General features: G+C 49.1%; 39 non-coding genes across 39 annotated transcripts; 23 read left to right on the top strand and 16 right to left on the bottom strand.

The window, feature by feature from the left end:
- Nucleotides 1-117: 117 nt before the first annotated feature.
- Nucleotides 118-190, top strand: trnak-uuu (transfer RNA lysine (anticodon UUU)). Its single transcript has one exon. It is a non-coding gene; the product is annotated as a tRNA-Lys (tRNA).
- Nucleotides 191-839: 649 nt separating this feature from the next.
- On the top strand, nucleotides 840-912 carry trnak-uuu (transfer RNA lysine (anticodon UUU)). The gene has a single exon. It is a non-coding gene; the product is annotated as a tRNA-Lys (tRNA).
- A 421-nt stretch (nucleotides 913-1,333) lies between these two features.
- Nucleotides 1,334-1,405, bottom strand: trnaw-cca (transfer RNA tryptophan (anticodon CCA)). The gene has a single exon. It is a non-coding gene; the product is annotated as a tRNA-Trp (tRNA).
- A 163-nt stretch (nucleotides 1,406-1,568) lies between these two features.
- Nucleotides 1,569-1,641, top strand: trnak-uuu (transfer RNA lysine (anticodon UUU)). The gene has a single exon. It is a non-coding gene; the product is annotated as a tRNA-Lys (tRNA).
- Nucleotides 1,642-2,062: 421 nt separating this feature from the next.
- Nucleotides 2,063-2,134, bottom strand: trnaw-cca (transfer RNA tryptophan (anticodon CCA)). The gene has a single exon. It is a non-coding gene; the product is annotated as a tRNA-Trp (tRNA).
- A 163-nt stretch (nucleotides 2,135-2,297) lies between these two features.
- trnak-uuu (transfer RNA lysine (anticodon UUU)) lies at nucleotides 2,298-2,370 on the top strand. Its single transcript has one exon. It is a non-coding gene; the product is annotated as a tRNA-Lys (tRNA).
- Nucleotides 2,371-2,791: 421 nt separating this feature from the next.
- Nucleotides 2,792-2,863, bottom strand: trnaw-cca (transfer RNA tryptophan (anticodon CCA)). Its single transcript has one exon. It is a non-coding gene; the product is annotated as a tRNA-Trp (tRNA).
- A 163-nt stretch (nucleotides 2,864-3,026) lies between these two features.
- On the top strand, nucleotides 3,027-3,099 carry trnak-uuu (transfer RNA lysine (anticodon UUU)). Its single transcript has one exon. It is a non-coding gene; the product is annotated as a tRNA-Lys (tRNA).
- A 421-nt stretch (nucleotides 3,100-3,520) lies between these two features.
- Nucleotides 3,521-3,592, bottom strand: trnaw-cca (transfer RNA tryptophan (anticodon CCA)). The gene has a single exon. It is a non-coding gene; the product is annotated as a tRNA-Trp (tRNA).
- A 163-nt stretch (nucleotides 3,593-3,755) lies between these two features.
- trnak-uuu (transfer RNA lysine (anticodon UUU)) lies at nucleotides 3,756-3,828 on the top strand. The gene has a single exon. It is a non-coding gene; the product is annotated as a tRNA-Lys (tRNA).
- Nucleotides 3,829-4,484: 656 nt separating this feature from the next.
- Nucleotides 4,485-4,557, top strand: trnak-uuu (transfer RNA lysine (anticodon UUU)). Its single transcript has one exon. It is a non-coding gene; the product is annotated as a tRNA-Lys (tRNA).
- Nucleotides 4,558-4,978: 421 nt separating this feature from the next.
- trnaw-cca (transfer RNA tryptophan (anticodon CCA)) lies at nucleotides 4,979-5,050 on the bottom strand. The gene has a single exon. It is a non-coding gene; the product is annotated as a tRNA-Trp (tRNA).
- Nucleotides 5,051-5,213: 163 nt separating this feature from the next.
- On the top strand, nucleotides 5,214-5,286 carry trnak-uuu (transfer RNA lysine (anticodon UUU)). The gene has a single exon. It is a non-coding gene; the product is annotated as a tRNA-Lys (tRNA).
- A 421-nt stretch (nucleotides 5,287-5,707) lies between these two features.
- trnaw-cca (transfer RNA tryptophan (anticodon CCA)) lies at nucleotides 5,708-5,779 on the bottom strand. Its single transcript has one exon. It is a non-coding gene; the product is annotated as a tRNA-Trp (tRNA).
- A 163-nt stretch (nucleotides 5,780-5,942) lies between these two features.
- trnak-uuu (transfer RNA lysine (anticodon UUU)) lies at nucleotides 5,943-6,015 on the top strand. The gene has a single exon. It is a non-coding gene; the product is annotated as a tRNA-Lys (tRNA).
- Nucleotides 6,016-6,671: 656 nt separating this feature from the next.
- Nucleotides 6,672-6,744, top strand: trnak-uuu (transfer RNA lysine (anticodon UUU)). Its single transcript has one exon. It is a non-coding gene; the product is annotated as a tRNA-Lys (tRNA).
- A 421-nt stretch (nucleotides 6,745-7,165) lies between these two features.
- Nucleotides 7,166-7,237, bottom strand: trnaw-cca (transfer RNA tryptophan (anticodon CCA)). Its single transcript has one exon. It is a non-coding gene; the product is annotated as a tRNA-Trp (tRNA).
- Nucleotides 7,238-7,400: 163 nt separating this feature from the next.
- trnak-uuu (transfer RNA lysine (anticodon UUU)) lies at nucleotides 7,401-7,473 on the top strand. Its single transcript has one exon. It is a non-coding gene; the product is annotated as a tRNA-Lys (tRNA).
- A 421-nt stretch (nucleotides 7,474-7,894) lies between these two features.
- Nucleotides 7,895-7,966, bottom strand: trnaw-cca (transfer RNA tryptophan (anticodon CCA)). The gene has a single exon. It is a non-coding gene; the product is annotated as a tRNA-Trp (tRNA).
- A 163-nt stretch (nucleotides 7,967-8,129) lies between these two features.
- Nucleotides 8,130-8,202, top strand: trnak-uuu (transfer RNA lysine (anticodon UUU)). The gene has a single exon. It is a non-coding gene; the product is annotated as a tRNA-Lys (tRNA).
- Nucleotides 8,203-8,858: 656 nt separating this feature from the next.
- trnak-uuu (transfer RNA lysine (anticodon UUU)) lies at nucleotides 8,859-8,931 on the top strand. Its single transcript has one exon. It is a non-coding gene; the product is annotated as a tRNA-Lys (tRNA).
- A 421-nt stretch (nucleotides 8,932-9,352) lies between these two features.
- trnaw-cca (transfer RNA tryptophan (anticodon CCA)) lies at nucleotides 9,353-9,424 on the bottom strand. The gene has a single exon. It is a non-coding gene; the product is annotated as a tRNA-Trp (tRNA).
- A 163-nt stretch (nucleotides 9,425-9,587) lies between these two features.
- trnak-uuu (transfer RNA lysine (anticodon UUU)) lies at nucleotides 9,588-9,660 on the top strand. The gene has a single exon. It is a non-coding gene; the product is annotated as a tRNA-Lys (tRNA).
- A 656-nt stretch (nucleotides 9,661-10,316) lies between these two features.
- Nucleotides 10,317-10,389, top strand: trnak-uuu (transfer RNA lysine (anticodon UUU)). The gene has a single exon. It is a non-coding gene; the product is annotated as a tRNA-Lys (tRNA).
- A 656-nt stretch (nucleotides 10,390-11,045) lies between these two features.
- trnak-uuu (transfer RNA lysine (anticodon UUU)) lies at nucleotides 11,046-11,118 on the top strand. The gene has a single exon. It is a non-coding gene; the product is annotated as a tRNA-Lys (tRNA).
- Nucleotides 11,119-11,539: 421 nt separating this feature from the next.
- trnaw-cca (transfer RNA tryptophan (anticodon CCA)) lies at nucleotides 11,540-11,611 on the bottom strand. Its single transcript has one exon. It is a non-coding gene; the product is annotated as a tRNA-Trp (tRNA).
- A 163-nt stretch (nucleotides 11,612-11,774) lies between these two features.
- Nucleotides 11,775-11,847, top strand: trnak-uuu (transfer RNA lysine (anticodon UUU)). Its single transcript has one exon. It is a non-coding gene; the product is annotated as a tRNA-Lys (tRNA).
- A 421-nt stretch (nucleotides 11,848-12,268) lies between these two features.
- On the bottom strand, nucleotides 12,269-12,340 carry trnaw-cca (transfer RNA tryptophan (anticodon CCA)). The gene has a single exon. It is a non-coding gene; the product is annotated as a tRNA-Trp (tRNA).
- Nucleotides 12,341-12,503: 163 nt separating this feature from the next.
- On the top strand, nucleotides 12,504-12,576 carry trnak-uuu (transfer RNA lysine (anticodon UUU)). The gene has a single exon. It is a non-coding gene; the product is annotated as a tRNA-Lys (tRNA).
- A 421-nt stretch (nucleotides 12,577-12,997) lies between these two features.
- trnaw-cca (transfer RNA tryptophan (anticodon CCA)) lies at nucleotides 12,998-13,069 on the bottom strand. The gene has a single exon. It is a non-coding gene; the product is annotated as a tRNA-Trp (tRNA).
- A 163-nt stretch (nucleotides 13,070-13,232) lies between these two features.
- On the top strand, nucleotides 13,233-13,305 carry trnak-uuu (transfer RNA lysine (anticodon UUU)). The gene has a single exon. It is a non-coding gene; the product is annotated as a tRNA-Lys (tRNA).
- Nucleotides 13,306-13,726: 421 nt separating this feature from the next.
- trnaw-cca (transfer RNA tryptophan (anticodon CCA)) lies at nucleotides 13,727-13,798 on the bottom strand. Its single transcript has one exon. It is a non-coding gene; the product is annotated as a tRNA-Trp (tRNA).
- Nucleotides 13,799-13,961: 163 nt separating this feature from the next.
- Nucleotides 13,962-14,034, top strand: trnak-uuu (transfer RNA lysine (anticodon UUU)). Its single transcript has one exon. It is a non-coding gene; the product is annotated as a tRNA-Lys (tRNA).
- A 421-nt stretch (nucleotides 14,035-14,455) lies between these two features.
- trnaw-cca (transfer RNA tryptophan (anticodon CCA)) lies at nucleotides 14,456-14,527 on the bottom strand. The gene has a single exon. It is a non-coding gene; the product is annotated as a tRNA-Trp (tRNA).
- A 163-nt stretch (nucleotides 14,528-14,690) lies between these two features.
- trnak-uuu (transfer RNA lysine (anticodon UUU)) lies at nucleotides 14,691-14,763 on the top strand. Its single transcript has one exon. It is a non-coding gene; the product is annotated as a tRNA-Lys (tRNA).
- Nucleotides 14,764-15,184: 421 nt separating this feature from the next.
- trnaw-cca (transfer RNA tryptophan (anticodon CCA)) lies at nucleotides 15,185-15,256 on the bottom strand. The gene has a single exon. It is a non-coding gene; the product is annotated as a tRNA-Trp (tRNA).
- A 163-nt stretch (nucleotides 15,257-15,419) lies between these two features.
- Nucleotides 15,420-15,492, top strand: trnak-uuu (transfer RNA lysine (anticodon UUU)). Its single transcript has one exon. It is a non-coding gene; the product is annotated as a tRNA-Lys (tRNA).
- Nucleotides 15,493-15,913: 421 nt separating this feature from the next.
- Nucleotides 15,914-15,985, bottom strand: trnaw-cca (transfer RNA tryptophan (anticodon CCA)). The gene has a single exon. It is a non-coding gene; the product is annotated as a tRNA-Trp (tRNA).
- Nucleotides 15,986-16,148: 163 nt separating this feature from the next.
- On the top strand, nucleotides 16,149-16,221 carry trnak-uuu (transfer RNA lysine (anticodon UUU)). Its single transcript has one exon. It is a non-coding gene; the product is annotated as a tRNA-Lys (tRNA).
- The last annotated feature ends 97 nt before the right edge of the window (nucleotides 16,222-16,318 follow it).

Below are 16,318 nucleotides of genomic sequence, written 5' to 3'. Positions count from 1 at the left end.
CGACGAAATCCTCATCACGAGCAAAATGTTCAGAACGTACTGCCGGTGCGAGTCCCGTTGACGCCAAGTTGGCAAGGAAATTGACACTCGGTCGTCTACCAGGGGACCTTGAGCAGAGCCCGGATAGCTCAGTCGGTAGAGCATCAGACTTTTAATCTGAGGGTCCAGGGTTCAAGTCCCTGTTCGGGCGAGCGATCAAAACCTTTGTCCCCACAATTATGAAAGCACTGTAAGTGCCTGTGTGCTTGTTTAACTTCTGACAACATGACGAAAAGTGCGCTGCAAAAGTTTCCTTGCGAGGAGCGTCTTTCTAGGCACATGACCAACAAGACGTGAGTTGAAATGCGTTACAGTTGTTGCCAGGCTTATGTGCTCCATCTTGAGAAAGCAAGTGTGAAACATGCAGTGCATGTCACTGTTTACTTGACAGAAATATACATCATCCTCTTGCTGATCTGTGAACGAAATAAAAGGCTCAGCTGAAGAAGAGTTCTGAGCTGTATGATGAACACGGGCAGAAGTCCTCAAGAGCTGGAGTTGATAGTAAAAAGAGAGAAAGGCAAGGCCACAGGAAGGGGAGCCAAACCCACATGAGCCACACGCTTGACCCCGACATGATTTGAACACGTAACCTTCTGATCTGGAGTCAGACGCGCTACCGTTGGGCCACGAGGTCTTGAGGATGGCTCCCCATCCTTTGGTTTTCAGAACTGAAATCACAGCGACGAAGTCCTCATCACGAGCAAAATGTTCAGAACGTACTGCCGGTGCGAGTCCCGTTGACGCCAAGTTGGCAAGGAAATTGACACTCGGTCGTCTACCAGAGGACCTTGAGCAGAGCCCGGATAGCTCAGTCGGTAGAGCATCAGACTTTTAATCTGAGGGTCCAGGGTTCAAGTCCCTGTTCGGGCGAGCGATCAAAACCTTTGTCCCCACAATTATGAAAGCGCTGTAAGTGCCTGTCGGCTGTGTGTTTGTTCAAGTTCTGACAACATGACGAAAAGTGCGCTGCAAAAGTTTCCTTGCGAGGAGCGTCTTTCTAGGCACATGACCAACAAGACGTGAGTTGAAATGCGTTACAGTTGTTGCCAGGCTTATGTGCTCCATCTTGAGAAAGCAAGTGTGAAACATGCAGTGCATGTCACTGTTTACTTGACAGAAATATACATCATCCTCTTGCTGATCTGTGAACGAAATAAAAGGCTCAGCTGAAGAAGAGTTCTGAGCTGTATGATGAACACGGGCAGAAGTCCTCAAGAGCTGGAGTTGATAGTAAAAAGAGAGAAAGGCAAGGCCACAGGAAGGGGAGCCAAACCCACATGAGCCAAACGCTTGACCCCGACGTGATTTGAACACGCAACCTTCTGATCTGGAGTCAGACGCGCTACCGTTGCGCCACGAGGTCTTGAGGATGGCTCCCCATCCTTTGGTTTTCAGAACTGAATTCACAGCGACGAAGTCCTCATCACGAGCAAAATGTTCAGAACGTACTGCCGGTGCGAGTCCCGTTGACGCCAAGTTGGCAAGGAATTTGACACTCGGTCGTCTACCAGAGGACCTTGAGCAGAGCCCGGATAGCTCAGTCGGTAGAGCATCAGACTTTTAATCTGAGGGTCCAGGGTTCAAGTCCCTGTTCGGGCGAGCGATCAAAACCTTTGTCCCCACAATTATGAAAGCACTGTAAGTGCCTGTCGGCTGTGTGTTTGTTTAACTTCTGACAACATGACGAAAAGTGCGCTGCAAAAGTTTCCTTGCGAGGAGCGTCTTTCTAGGCACATGACCAACAAGACGTGAGTTGAAATGCGTTACAGTTGTTGCCAGGCTTATGTGCTCCATCTTGAGAAAGCAAGTGTGAAACATGCAGTGCATGTCACTGTTTACTTGACAGAAATATACATCATCCTCTTGCTGATCTGTGAACGAAATAAAAGGCTCAGCTGAAGAAGAGTTCTGAGCTGTATGATGAACACGGGCAGAAGTCCTCAAGAGCTGGAGTTGATAGTAAAAAGAGAGAAAGGCAAGGCCACAGGAAGGGGAGCCAAACCCACATGAGCCAAACGCTTGACCCCAACGTGATTTGAACACGCAACCTTCTGATCTGGAGTCAGACGCGCTACCGTTGCGCCACGAGGTCTTGAGGATGGCTCACCATCCTTTGGTTTTCAGAACTGAATTCACAGCGACAAAGTTCTCATCACGAGCAAAATGTTCAGAACGTACTGCCGGTGCGAGTCCCGTTGACGCCAAGTTGGCAAGGTAATTGACACTCGGTCGTCTACCAGAGGACCTCGAGCAGAGCCCGGATAGCTCAGTCGGTAGAGCATCAGACTTTTAATCTGAGGGTCCAGGGTTCAAGTCCCTGTTCGGGCGAGCGATCAAAACCTTTGTCCCCACAATTATGAAAGCACTGTAAGTGCCTGTCGGCTGTGTGTTTGTTTAACTTCTGACAACATGACGAAAAGTGCGCTGCAAAAGTTTCCTTGCGAGGAGCGTCTTTCTAGGCACATGACCAACAAGACGTGAGTTGAAATGCGTTACAGTTGTTGCCAGGCTTATGTGCTCCATCTTGAGAAAGCAAGTGTGAAACATGCAGTGCATGTCACTGTTTACTTGACAGAAATATACATCATCCTCTTGCTGATCTGTGAACGAAATAAAAGGCTCAGCTGAAGAAGAGTTCTGAGCTGTATGATGAACACGGGCAGAAGTCCTCAAGAGCTGGAGTTGATAGTAAAAAGAGAGAAAGGCAAGGCCACAGGAAGGGGAGCCAAACCCACATGAGCCAAACGCTTGACCCCGACGTGATTTGAACACGCAACCTTCTGATCTGGAGTCAGACGCGCTACCGTTGCGCCACGAGGTCTTGAGGATTGTGCCCCATCCTTTGGTTTTCAGAACTGAATTCACAGCGACGAAGTCCTCATCACGAGCGAAATGTTCAGAACGTACTGCCGGTGCGAGTCCCGTTGACGCCAAGTTGGCAAGGAAATTGACACTCGGTCGTCTACCAGAGGACCTCGAGCAGAGCCCGGATAGCTCAGTCGGTAGAGCATCAGACTTTTAATCTGAGGGTCCAGGGTTCAAGTCCCTGTTCGGGCGAGCGATCAAAACCTTTGTCCCCACAATTATGAAAGCACTGTAAGTGCCTGTCGGCTGTGTGTTTGTTTAACTTCTGACAACATGACGAAAAGTGCGCTGCAAAAGTTTCCTTGCGAGGAGCGTCTTTCTAGGCACATGACCAACAAGACGTGAGTTGAAATGCGTTACAGTTGTTGCCAGGCTTATGTGCTCCATCTTGAGAAAGCAAGTGTGAAACATGCAGTGCATGTCACTGTTTACTTGACAGAAATATACATCATCCTCTTGCTGATCTGTGAACGAAATAAAAGGCTCAGCTGAAGAAGAGTTCTGAGCTGTATGATGAACACGGGCAGAAGTCCTCAAGAGCTGGAGTTGATAGTAAAAAGAGAGAAAGGCAAGGCCACAGGAAGGGGAGCCAAACCCACATGAGCCAAACGCTTGACCCCAACGTGATTTGAACACGCAACCTTCTGATCTGGAGTCAGACGCGCTACCGTTGCGCCACGAGGTCTTGAGGATGGCTCCCCATCCTTTGGTTTTCAGAACTGAATTCACAGCGACAAAGTTCTCATCACGAGCAAAATGTTCAGAACGTACTGCCGGTGCGAGTCCCGTTGACGCCAAGTTGGCAAGGTAATTGACACTCGGTCGTCTACCAGAGGACCTCGAGCAGAGCCCGGATAGCTCAGTCGGTAGAGCATCAGACTTTTAATCTGAGGGTCCAGGGTTCAAGTCCCTGTTCGGGCGAGCGATCAAAACCTTTGTCCCCACAATTATGAAAGCACTGTAAGTGCCTGTCTGCTGTGTGCTTGTTTAACTTCTGACAACATGACGAAAAGTGCGCTGCAAAAGTTTCCTTGCGAGGAGCGTCTTTCTAGGCACATGACCAACAAGACGTGAGTTGAAATGCGTTACAGTTGTTGCCAGGCTTATGTGCTCCATCTTGAGAAAGCAAGTGTGAAACATGCAGTGCATGTCACTGTTTACTTGACAGAAATATACATCATCCTCTTGCTGATCTGTGAACGAAATAAAAGGCTCAGCTGAAGAAGAGTTCTGAGCTGTATGATGAACACGGGCAGAAGTCCTCAAGAGCTGGAGTTGATAGTAAAATGAGAGAAAGGCAAGGCCACAGGAAGGGGAGCCAAACCCACATGAGCCACACGCTTGACCCCGACGTGATTTGAACACGCAACCTTCTGATCTGGAGTCAGACGCGCTACCGTTGCGCCAAGAGGTCTTGAGGATGGCTCCCCATCCTTTGGTTTTCAGAACTGAATTCACAGCGACGAAGTCCTCATCACGAGCAAAATGTTCAGAACGTACTGCCGGTGCGAGTCCCGTTGACGCCAAGTTGGCAAGGAAATTGACACTCGGTCGTCTACCAGAGGACCTCGAGCAGAGCCCGGATAGCTCAGTCGGTAGAGCATCAGACTTTTAATCTGAGGGTCCAGGGTTCAAGTCCCTGTTCGGGCGAGCGATCAAAACCTTTGTCCCCACAATTATGAAAGCACTGTAAGTGCCTGTCGGCTGTGTGTTTGTTTAACTTCTGACAACATGACGAAAAGTGCGCTGCAAAAGTTTCCTTGCGAGGAGCGTCTTTCTAGGCACATGACCAACAAGACGTGAGTTGAAATGCGTTACAGTTGTTGCCAGGCTTATGTGCTCCATCTTGAGAAAGCAAGTGTGAAACATGCAGTGCATGTCACTGTTTACTTGACAGAAATATACATCATCCTCTTGCTGATCTGTGAACGAAATAAAAGGCTCAGCTGAAGAAGAGTTCTGAGCTGTATGATGAACACGGGCAGAAGTCCTCAAGAGCTGGAGTTGATAGTAAAAAGAGAGAAAGGCAAGGCCACAGGAAGGGGAGCCAAACCCACATGAGCCAAACGCTTGACCCCGACGTGATTTGAACACGCAACCTTCTGATCTGGAGTCAGACGCGCTACCGTTGCGCCACGAAGTCTTGAGGATGGCTCCCCATCCTTTGGTTTTCAGAACTGAATTCACAGCGACGAAATCCTCATCACGAGCAAAATGTTCAGAACGTACTGCCGGTGCGAGTCCCGTTGACGCCAAGTTGGCAAGGAAATTGACACTCGGTCGTCTACCAGGGGACCTTGAGCAGAGCCCGGATAGCTCAGTCGGTAGAGCATCAGACTTTTAATCTGAGGGTCCAGGGTTCAAGTCCCTGTTCGGGCGAGCGATCAAAACCTTTGTCCCCACAATTATGAAAGCACTGTAAGTGCCTGTCTGCTGTGTGCTTGTTTAACTTCTGACAACATGACGAAAAGTGCGCTGCAAAAGTTTCCTTGCGAGGAGCGTCTTTCTAGGCACATGACCAACAAGACGTGAGTTGAAATGCGTTACAGTTGTTGCCAGGCTTATGTGCTCCATCTTGAGAAAGCAAGTGTGAAACATGCAGTGCATGTCACTGTTTACTTGACAGAAATATACATCATCCTCTTGCTGATCTGTGAACGAAATAAAAGGCTCAGCTGAAGAAGAGTTCTGAGCTGTATGATGAACACGGGCAGAAGTCCTCAAGAGCTGGAGTTGATAGTAAAAAGAGAGAAAGGCAAGGCCACAGGAAGGGGAGCCAAACCCACATGAGCCAAACGCTTGACCCCGACATGATTTGAACACGCAACCTTCTGATCTGGAGTCAGACGCGCTACCGTTGCGCCACGAGGTCTTGAGGATGGCTCCCCATCCTTTGGTTTTCAGAACTGAATTCACAGCGACGAACTCCTCATCACGAGCAAAATGTTCAGAACGTACTGCCGGTGCGAGTCCCGTTGACGCCAAGTTGGCAAGGAAATTGACACTCGGTCGTCTACCAGGGGACCTTGAGCAGAGCCCGGATAGCTCAGTCGGTAGAGCATCAGACTTTTAATCTGAGGGTCCAGGGTTCAAGTCCCTGTTCGGGCGAGCGATCAAAACCTTTGTCCCCACAATTATGAAAGCACTGTAAGTGCCTGTCTGCTGTGTGCTTGTTTAACTTCTGACAACATGACGAAAAGTGCGCTGCAAAAGTTTCCTTGCGAGGAGCGTCTTTCTAGGCACATGACCAACAAGACGTGAGTTGAAATGCGTTACAGTTGTTGCCAGGCTTATGTGCTCCATCTTGAGAAAGCAAGTGTGAAACATGCAGTGCATGTCACTGTTTACTTGACAGAAATATACATCATCCTCTTGCTGATCTGTGAACGAAATAAAAGGCTCAGCTGAAGAAGAGTTCTGAGCTGTATGATGAACACGGGCAGAAGTCCTCAAGAGCTGGAGTTGATAGTAAAAAGAGAGAAAGGCAAGGCCACAGGAAGGGGAGCCAAACCCACATGAGCCAAACGCTTGACCCCGACATGATTTGAACACGCAACCTTCTGATCTGGAGTCAGACGCGCTAGCGTTGCGCCACGAGGTCTTGAGGATGGCTCCCCATCCTTTGGTTTTCAGAACTGAATTCACAGCGACGAAGTCCTCATCACGAGCAAAATGTTCAGAACGTACTGCCGGTGCGAGTCCCGTTGACGCCAAGTTGGCAAGGAAATTGACACTCGGTCGTCTACCAGAGGACCTTGAGCAGAGCCCGGATAGCTCAGTCGGTAGAGCATCAGACTTTTAATCTGAGGGTCCAGGGTTCAAGTCCCTGTTCGGGCGAGCGATCAAAACCTTTGTCCCCACAATTATGAAAGCACTGTAAGTGCCTGTCTGCTGTGTGCTTGTTTAACTTCTGACAACATGACGAAAAGTGCGCTGCAAAAGTTTCCTTGCGAGGAGCGTCTTTCTAGGCACATGACCAACAAGACGTGAGTTGAAATGCGTTACAGTTGTTGCCAGGCTTATGTGCTCCATCTTGAGAAAGCAAGTGTGAAACATGCAGTGCATGTCACTGTTTACTTGACAGAAATATACATCATCCTCTTGCTGATCTGTGAACGAAATAAAAGGCTCAGCTGAAGAAGAGTTCTGAGCTGTATGATGAACACGGGCAGAAGTCCTCAAGAGCTGGAGTTGATAGTAAAAAGAGAGAAAGGCAAGGCCACAGGAAGGGGAGCCAAACCCACATGAGCCAAACGCTTGACCCCGACATGATTTGAACACGCAACCTTCTGATCTGGAGTCAGACGCGCTACCGTTGCGCCACGAGGTCTTGAGGATGGCTCCCCATCCTTTGGTTTTCAGAACTGAATTCACAGCGACGAACTCCTCATCACGAGCAAAATGTTCAGAACGTACTGCCGGTGCGAGTCCCGTTGACGCCAAGTTGGCAAGGAAATTGACACTCGGTCGTCTACCAGGGGACCTTGAGCAGAGCCCGGATAGCTCAGTCGGTAGAGCATCAGACTTTTAATCTGAGGGTCCAGGGTTCAAGTCCCTGTTCGGGCGAGCGATCAAAACCTTTGTCCCCACAATTATGAAAGCACTGTAAGTGCCTGTCTGCTGTGTGCTTGTTTAACTTCTGACAACATGACGAAAAGTGCGCTGCAAAAGTTTCCTTGCGAGGAGCGTCTTTCTAGGCACATGACCAACAAGACGTGAGTTGAAATGCGTTACAGTTGTTGCCAGGCTTATGTGCTCCATCTTGAGAAAGCAAGTGTGAAACATGCAGTGCATGTCACTGTTTACTTGACAGAAATATACATCATCCTCTTGCTGATCTGTGAACGAAATAAAAGGCTCAGCTGAAGAAGAGTTCTGAGCTGTATGATGAACACGGGCAGAAGTCCTCAAGAGCTGGAGTTGATAGTAAAAAGAGAGAAAGGCAAGGCCACAGGAAGGGGAGCCAAACCCACATGAGCCAAACGCTTGACCCCGACATGATTTGAACACGCAACCTTCTGATCTGGAGTCAGACGCGCTACCGTTGCGCCACGAGGTCTTGAGGATGGCTCCCCATCCTTTGGTTTTCAGAACTGAATTCACAGCGACGAAGTCCTCATCACGAGCAAAATGTTCAGAACGTACTGCCGGTGCGAGTCCCGTTGACGCCAAGTTGGCAAGGAAATTGACACTCGGTCGTCTACCAGAGGACCTTGAGCAGAGCCCGGATAGCTCAGTCGGTAGAGCATCAGACTTTTAATCTGAGGGTCCAGGGTTCAAGTCCCTGTTCGGGCGAGCGATCAAAACCTTTGTCCCCACAATTATGAAAGCACTGTAAGTGCCTGTCGGCTGTGTGTTTGTTTAACTTCTGACAACATGACGAAAAGTGCGCTGCAAAAGTTTCCTTGCGAGGAGCGTCTTTCTAGGCACATGACCAACAAGACGTGAGTTGAAATGCGTTACAGTTGTTGCCAGGCTTATGTGCTCCATCTTGAGAAAGCAAGTGTGAAACATGCAGTGCATGTCACTGTTTACTTGACAGAAATATACATCATCCTCTTGCTGATCTGTGAACGAAATAAAAGGCTCAGCTGAAGAAGAGTTCTGAGCTGTATGATGAACACGGGCAGAAGTCCTCAAGAGCTGGAGTTGATAGTAAAAAGAGAGAAAGGCAAGGCCACAGGAAGGGGAGCCAAACCCACATGAGCCAAACGCTTGACCCCGACGTGATTTGAACACGCAACCTTCTGATCTGGAGTCAGACGTGCTACCGTTGCGCCAAGAGGTCTTGAGGATGGCTCCCCATCCTTTGGTTTTCAGAACTGAATTCACAGCGACGAAGTCCTCATCACGAGCAAAATGTTCAGAACGTACTGCCGGTGCGAGTCCCGTTGACGCCAAGTTGGCAAGGAAATTGACACTCGGTCGTCTACCAGAGGACCTCGAGCAGAGCCCGGATAGCTCAGTCGGTAGAGCATCAGACTTTTAATCTGAGGGTCCAGGGTTCAAGTCCCTGTTCGGGCGAGCGATCAAAACCTTTGTCCCCACAATTATGAAAGCACTGTAAGTGCCTGTCGGCTGTGTGTTTGTTTAACTTCTGACAACATGACGAAAAGTGCGCTGCAAAAGTTTCCTTGCGAGGAGCGTCTTTCTAGGCACATGACCAACAAGACGTGAGTTGAAATGCGTTACAGTTGTTGCCAGGCTTATGTGCTCCATCTTGAGAAAGCAAGTGTGAAACATGCAGTGCATGTCACTGTTTACTTGACAGAAATATACATCATCCTCTTGCTGATCTGTGAACGAAATAAAAGGCTCAGCTGAAGAAGAGTTCTGAGCTGTATGATGAACACGGGCAGAAGTCCTCAAGAGCTGGAGTTGATAGTAAAAAGAGAGAAAGGCAAGGCCACAGGAAGGGGAGCCAAACCCACATGAGCCAAACGCTTGACCCCGACGTGATTTGAACACGCAACCTTCTGATCTGGAGTCAGACGCGCTACCGTTGCGCCACGAAGTCTTGAGGATGGCTCCCCATCCTTTGGTTTTCAGAACTGAATTCACAGCGACGAAATCCTCATCACGAGCAAAATGTTCAGAACGTACTGCCGGTGCGAGTCCCGTTGACGCCAAGTTGGCAAGGAAATTGACACTCGGTCGTCTACCAGGGGACCTTGAGCAGAGCCCGGATAGCTCAGTCGGTAGAGCATCAGACTTTTAATCTGAGGGTCCAGGGTTCAAGTCCCTGTTCGGGCGAGCGATCAAAACCTTTGTCCCCACAATTATGAAAGCACTGTAAGTGCCTGTCTGCTGTGTGCTTGTTTAACTTCTGACAACATGACGAAAAGTGCGCTGCAAAAGTTTCCTTGCGAGGAGCGTCTTTCTAGGCACATGACCAACAAGACGTGAGTTGAAATGCGTTACAGTTGTTGCCAGGCTTATGTGCTCCATCTTGAGAAAGCAAGTGTGAAACATGCAGTGCATGTCACTGTTTACTTGACAGAAATATACATCATCCTCTTGCTGATCTGTGAACGAAATAAAAGGCTCAGCTGAAGAAGAGTTCTGAGCTGTATGATGAACACGGGCAGAAGTCCTCAAGAGCTGGAGTTGATAGTAAAAAGAGAGAAAGGCAAGGCCACAGGAAGGGGAGCCAAACCTACATGAGCCAAACGCTTGACCCCGACGTGATTTGAACACGCAACCTTCTGATCTGGAGTCAGACGCGCTACCGTTGCGCCACGAACTCTTGAGGATGGCTCCCCATCCTTTGGTTTTCAGAACTGAATTCACAGCGACGAAATCCTCATCACGAGCAAAATGTTCAGAACGTACTGCCGGTGCGAGTCCCGTTGACGCCAAGTTGGCAAGGAAATTGACACTCGGTCGTCTACCAGGGGACCTTGAGCAGAGCCCGGATAGCTCAGTCGGTAGAGCATCAGACTTTTAATCTGAGGGTCCAGGGTTCAAGTCCCTGTTCGGGCGAGCGATCAAAACCTTTGTCCCCACAATTATGAAAGCACTGTAAGTGCCTGTCTGCTGTGTGCTTGTTTAACTTCTGACAACATGACGAAAAGTGCGCTGCAAAAGTTTCCTTGCGAGGAGCGTCTTTCTAGGCACATGACCAACAAGACGTGAGTTGAAATGCGTTACAGTTGTTGCCAGGCTTATGTGCTCCATCTTGAGAAAGCAAGTGTGAAACATGCAGTGCATGTCACTGTTTACTTGACAGAAATATACATCATCCTCTTGCTGATCTGTGAACGAAATAAAAGGCTCAGCTGAAGAAGAGTTCTGAGCTGTATGATGAACACGGGCAGAAGTCCTCAAGAGCTGGAGTTGATAGTAAAAAGAGAGAAAGGCAAGGCCACAGGAAGGGGAGCCAAACCCACATGAGCCACACGCTTGACCCCGACATGATTTGAACACGTAACCTTCTGATCTGGAGTCAGACGCGCTACCGTTGGGCCACGAGGTCTTGAGGATGGCTCCCCATCCTTTGGTTTTCAGAACTGAAATCACAGCGACGAAGTCCTCATCACGAGCAAAATGTTCAGAACGTACTGCCGGTGCGAGTCCCGTTGACGCCAAGTTGGCAAGGAAATTGACACTCGGTCGTCTACCAGAGGACCTTGAGCAGAGCCCGGATAGCTCAGTCGGTAGAGCATCAGACTTTTAATCTGAGGGTCCAGGGTTCAAGTCCCTGTTCGGGCGAGCGATCAAAACCTTTGTCCCCACAATTATGAAAGCGCTGTAAGTGCCTGTCGGCTGTGTGTTTGTTCAAGTTCTGACAACATGACGAAAAGTGCGCTGCAAAAGTTTCCTTGCGAGGAGCGTCTTTCTAGGCACATGACCAACAAGACGTGAGTTGAAATGCGTTACAGTTGTTGCCAGGCTTATGTGCTCCATCTTGAGAAAGCAAGTGTGAAACATGCAGTGCATGTCACTGTTTACTTGACAGAAATATACATCATCCTCTTGCTGATCTGTGAACGAAATAAAAGGCTCAGCTGAAGAAGAGTTCTGAGCTGTATGATGAACACGGGCAGAAGTCCTCAAGAGCTGGAGTTGATAGTAAAAAGAGAGAAAGGCAAGGCCACAGGAAGGGGAGCCAAACCCACATGAGCCAAACGCTTGACCCCGACGTGATTTGAACACGCAACCTTCTGATCTGGAGTCAGACGCGCTACCGTTGCGCCACGAGGTCTTGAGGATGGCTCCCCATCCTTTGGTTTTCAGAACTGAATTCACAGCGACGAAGTCCTCATCACGAGCAAAATGTTCAGAACGTACTGCCGGTGCGAGTCCCGTTGACGCCAAGTTGGCAAGGAATTTGACACTCGGTCGTCTACCAGAGGACCTTGAGCAGAGCCCGGATAGCTCAGTCGGTAGAGCATCAGACTTTTAATCTGAGGGTCCAGGGTTCAAGTCCCTGTTCGGGCGAGCGATCAAAACCTTTGTCCCCACAATTATGAAAGCACTGTAAGTGCCTGTCGGCTGTGTGTTTGTTTAACTTCTGACAACATGACGAAAAGTGCGCTGCAAAAGTTTCCTTGCGAGGAGCGTCTTTCTAGGCACATGACCAACAAGACGTGAGTTGAAATGCGTTACAGTTGTTGCCAGGCTTATGTGCTCCATCTTGAGAAAGCAAGTGTGAAACATGCAGTGCATGTCACTGTTTACTTGACAGAAATATACATCATCCTCTTGCTGATCTGTGAACGAAATAAAAGGCTCAGCTGAAGAAGAGTTCTGAGCTGTATGATGAACACGGGCAGAAGTCCTCAAGAGCTGGAGTTGATAGTAAAAAGAGAGAAAGGCAAGGCCACAGGAAGGGGAGCCAAACCCACATGAGCCAAACGCTTGACCCCAACGTGATTTGAACACGCAACCTTCTGATCTGGAGTCAGACGCGCTACCGTTGCGCCACGAGGTCTTGAGGATGGCTCACCATCCTTTGGTTTTCAGAACTGAATTCACAGCGACAAAGTTCTCATCACGAGCAAAATGTTCAGAACGTACTGCCGGTGCGAGTCCCGTTGACGCCAAGTTGGCAAGGTAATTGACACTCGGTCGTCTACCAGAGGACCTCGAGCAGAGCCCGGATAGCTCAGTCGGTAGAGCATCAGACTTTTAATCTGAGGGTCCAGGGTTCAAGTCCCTGTTCGGGCGAGCGATCAAAACCTTTGTCCCCACAATTATGAAAGCACTGTAAGTGCCTGTCGGCTGTGTGTTTGTTTAACTTCTGACAACATGACGAAAAGTGCGCTGCAAAAGTTTCCTTGCGAGGAGCGTCTTTCTAGGCACATGACCAACAAGACGTGAGTTGAAATGCGTTACAGTTGTTGCCAGGCTTATGTGCTCCATCTTGAGAAAGCAAGTGTGAAACATGCAGTGCATGTCACTGTTTACTTGACAGAAATATACATCATCCTCTTGCTGATCTGTGAACGAAATAAAAGGCTCAGCTGAAGAAGAGTTCTGAGCTGTATGATGAACACGGGCAGAAGTCCTCAAGAGCTGGAGTTGATAGTAAAAAGAGAGAAAGGCAAGGCCACAGGAAGGGGAGCCAAACCCACATGAGCCAAACGCTTGACCCCGACGTGATTTGAACACGCAACCTTCTGATCTGGAGTCAGACGCGCTACCGTTGCGCCACGAGGTCTTGAGGATTGTGCCCCATCCTTTGGTTTTCAGAACTGAATTCACAGCGACGAAGTCCTCATCACGAGCGAAATGTTCAGAACGTACTGCCGGTGCGAGTCCCGTTGACGCCAAGTTGGCAAGGAAATTGACACTCGGTCGTCTACCAGAGGACCTCGAGCAGAGCCCGGATAGCTCAGTCGGTAGAGCATCAGACTTTTAATCTGAGGGTCCAGGGTTCAAGTCCCTGTTCGGGCGAGCGATCAAAACCTTTGTCCCCACAATTATGAAAGCACTGTAAGTGCCTGTCGGCTGTGTGTTTGTTTAACTTCTGACAACATGACGAAAAGTGCGCTGCAAAAGTTTCCTTGCGAGGAGCGTCTTTCTAGGCACATGACCAACAAGACGTGAGTTGAAATGCGTTACAGTTGTTGCCAGGCTTATGTGCTCCATCTTGAGAAAGCAAGTGTGAAACATGCAGTGCATGTCACTGTTTACTTGACAGAAATATACATCATCCTCTTGCTGATCTGTGAACGAAATAAAAGGCTCAGCTGAAGAAGAGTTCTGAGCTGTATGATGAACACGGGCAGAAGTCCTCAAGAGCTGGAGTTGATAGTAAAAAGAGAGAAAGGCAAGGCCACAGGAAGGGGAGCCAAACCCACATGAGCCAAACGCTTGACCCCAACGTGATTTGAACACGCAACCTTCTGATCTGGAGTCAGACGCGCTACCGTTGCGCCACGAGGTCTTGAGGATGGCTCCCCATCCTTTGGTTTTCAGAACTGAATTCACAGCGACAAAGTTCTCATCACGAGCAAAATGTTCAGAACGTACTGCCGGTGCGAGTCCCGTTGACGCCAAGTTGGCAAGGTAATTGACACTCGGTCGTCTACCAGAGGACCTCGAGCAGAGCCCGGATAGCTCAGTCGGTAGAGCATCAGACTTTTAATCTGAGGGTCCAGGGTTCAAGTCCCTGTTCGGGCGAGCGATCAAAACCTTTGTCCCCACAATTATGAAAGCACTGTAAGTGCCTGTCGGCTGTGTGTTTGTTTAACTTCTGACAACATGACGAAAAGTGCGCTGCAAAAGTTTCCTTGCGAGGAGCGTCTTTCTAGGCACATGACCAACAAGACGTGAGTTGAAATGCGTTACAGTTGTTGCCAGGCTTATGTGCTCCATCTTGAGAAAGCAAGTGTGAAACATGCAGTGCATGTCACTGTTTACTTGACAGAAATATACATCATCCTCTTGCTGATCTGTGAACGAAATAAAAGGCTCAGCTGAAGAAGAGTTCTGAGCTGTATGATGAACACGGGCAGAAGTCCTCAAGAGCTGGAGTTGATAGTAAAAAGAGAGAAAGGCAAGGCCACAGGAAGGGGAGCCAAACCCACATGAGCCAAACGCTTGACCCCGACGTGATTTGAACACGCAACCTTCTGATCTGGAGTCAGACGCGCTACCGTTGCGCCACGAGGTCTTGAGGATTGTGCCCCATCCTTTGGTTTTCAGAACTGAATTCACAGCGACGAAGTCCTCATCACGAGCGAAATGTTCAGAACGTACTGCCGGTGCGAGTCCCGTTGACGCCAAGTTGGCAAGGAAATTGACACTCGGTCGTCTACCAGAGGACCTCGAGCAGAGCCCGGATAGCTCAGTCGGTAGAGCATCAGACTTTTAATCTGAGGGTCCAGGGTTCAAGTCCCTGTTCGGGCGAGCGATCAAAACCTTTGTCCCCACAATTATGAAAGCACTGTAAGTGCCTGTCGGCTGTGTGTTTGTTTAACTTCTGACAACATGACGAAAAGTGCGCTGCAAAAGTTTCCTTGCGAGGAGCGTCTTTCTAGGCACATGACCAACAAGACGTGAGTTGAAATGCGTTACAGTTGTTGCCAGGCTTATGTGCTCCATCTTGAGAAAGCAAGTGTGAAACATGCAGTGCATGTCACTGTTTACTTGACAGAAATATACATCATCCTCTTGCTGATCTGTGAACGAAATAAAAGGCTCAGCTGAAGAAGAGTTCTGAGCTGTATGATGAACACGGGCAGAAGTCCTCAAGAGCTGGAGTTGATAGTAAAAAGAGAGAAAGGCAAGGCCACAGGAAGGGGAGCCAAACCCACATGAGCCAAACGCTTGACCCCGACGTGATTTGAACACGCAACCTTCTGATCTGGAGTCAGACGCGCTACCGTTGCGCCACGAGGTCTTGAGGATGGCTCCCCATCCTTTGGTTTTCAGAACTGAATTCACAGCGACGAAGTCCTCATCACGAGCAAAATGTTCAGAACGTACTGCCGGTGCGAGTCCCGTTGACGCCAAGTTGGCAAGGAATTTGACACTCGGTCGTCTACCAGAGGACCTTGAGCAGAGCCCGGATAGCTCAGTCGGTAGAGCATCAGACTTTTAATCTGACGGTCCAGGGTTCAAGTCCCTGTTCGGGCACGCGATCAAAACCTTTGTCCCCACAATTATGAAAGCACTGTAAGTGCCTGTCGGCTGTGTGTTTGTTTAACTTCTGACAACATGACGAAAAGTGCGCTGCAAAAGTTTCCTTGCGAGGAGCGTCTTTCTAGGCACATGACCAACAAGACGTGAGTTGAAATGCGTTACAGTTGTTGCCAGGCTTATGTGCTCCATCTTGAGAAAGCAAGTGTGAAACATGCAGTGCATGTCACTGTTTACTTGACAGAAATATACATCATCCTCTTGCTGATCTGTGAACGAAATAAAAGGCTCAGCTGAAGAAGAGTTCTGAGCTGTATGATGAACACGGGCAGAAGTCCTCAAGAGCTGGAGTTGATAGTAAAAAGAGAGAAAGGCAAGGCCACAGGAAGGGGAGCCAAACCCACATGAGCCAAACGCTTGACCCCAACGTGATTTGAACACGCAACCTTCTGATCTGGAGTCAGACGCGCTACCGTTGCGCCACGAGGTCTTGAGGATGGCTCCCCATCCTTTGGTTTTCAGAACTGAATTCACAGCGACAAAGTCCTCATCACGAGCAAAATGTTCAGAACGTACTGCCGGTGCGAGTCCCGTTGACGCCAAGTTGGCAAGGTAATTGACACTCGGTCGTCTACCAGAGGACCTCGAGCAGAGCCCGGATAGCTCAGTCGGTAGAGCATCAGACTTTTAATCTGAGGGTCCAGGGTTCAAGTCCCTGTTCGGGCGAGCGATCAAAACCTTTGTCCCCACAATTATGAAAGCACTGTAAGTGCCTGTCGGCTGTGTGTTTGTTTAACTTCTGACAACATGACGAAAAGTGCGC

This window comes from Hoplias malabaricus, chromosome 14, assembly GCF_029633855.1.
Source record: "Hoplias malabaricus isolate fHopMal1 chromosome 14, fHopMal1.hap1, whole genome shotgun sequence".
NCBI classification, from domain to species: domain Eukaryota; kingdom Metazoa; phylum Chordata; class Actinopteri; order Characiformes; family Erythrinidae; genus Hoplias; species Hoplias malabaricus.
The sequence above is the reverse complement of the archived record's forward strand: the minus strand, read 5'-3'. Positions and strand labels throughout refer to the sequence as shown.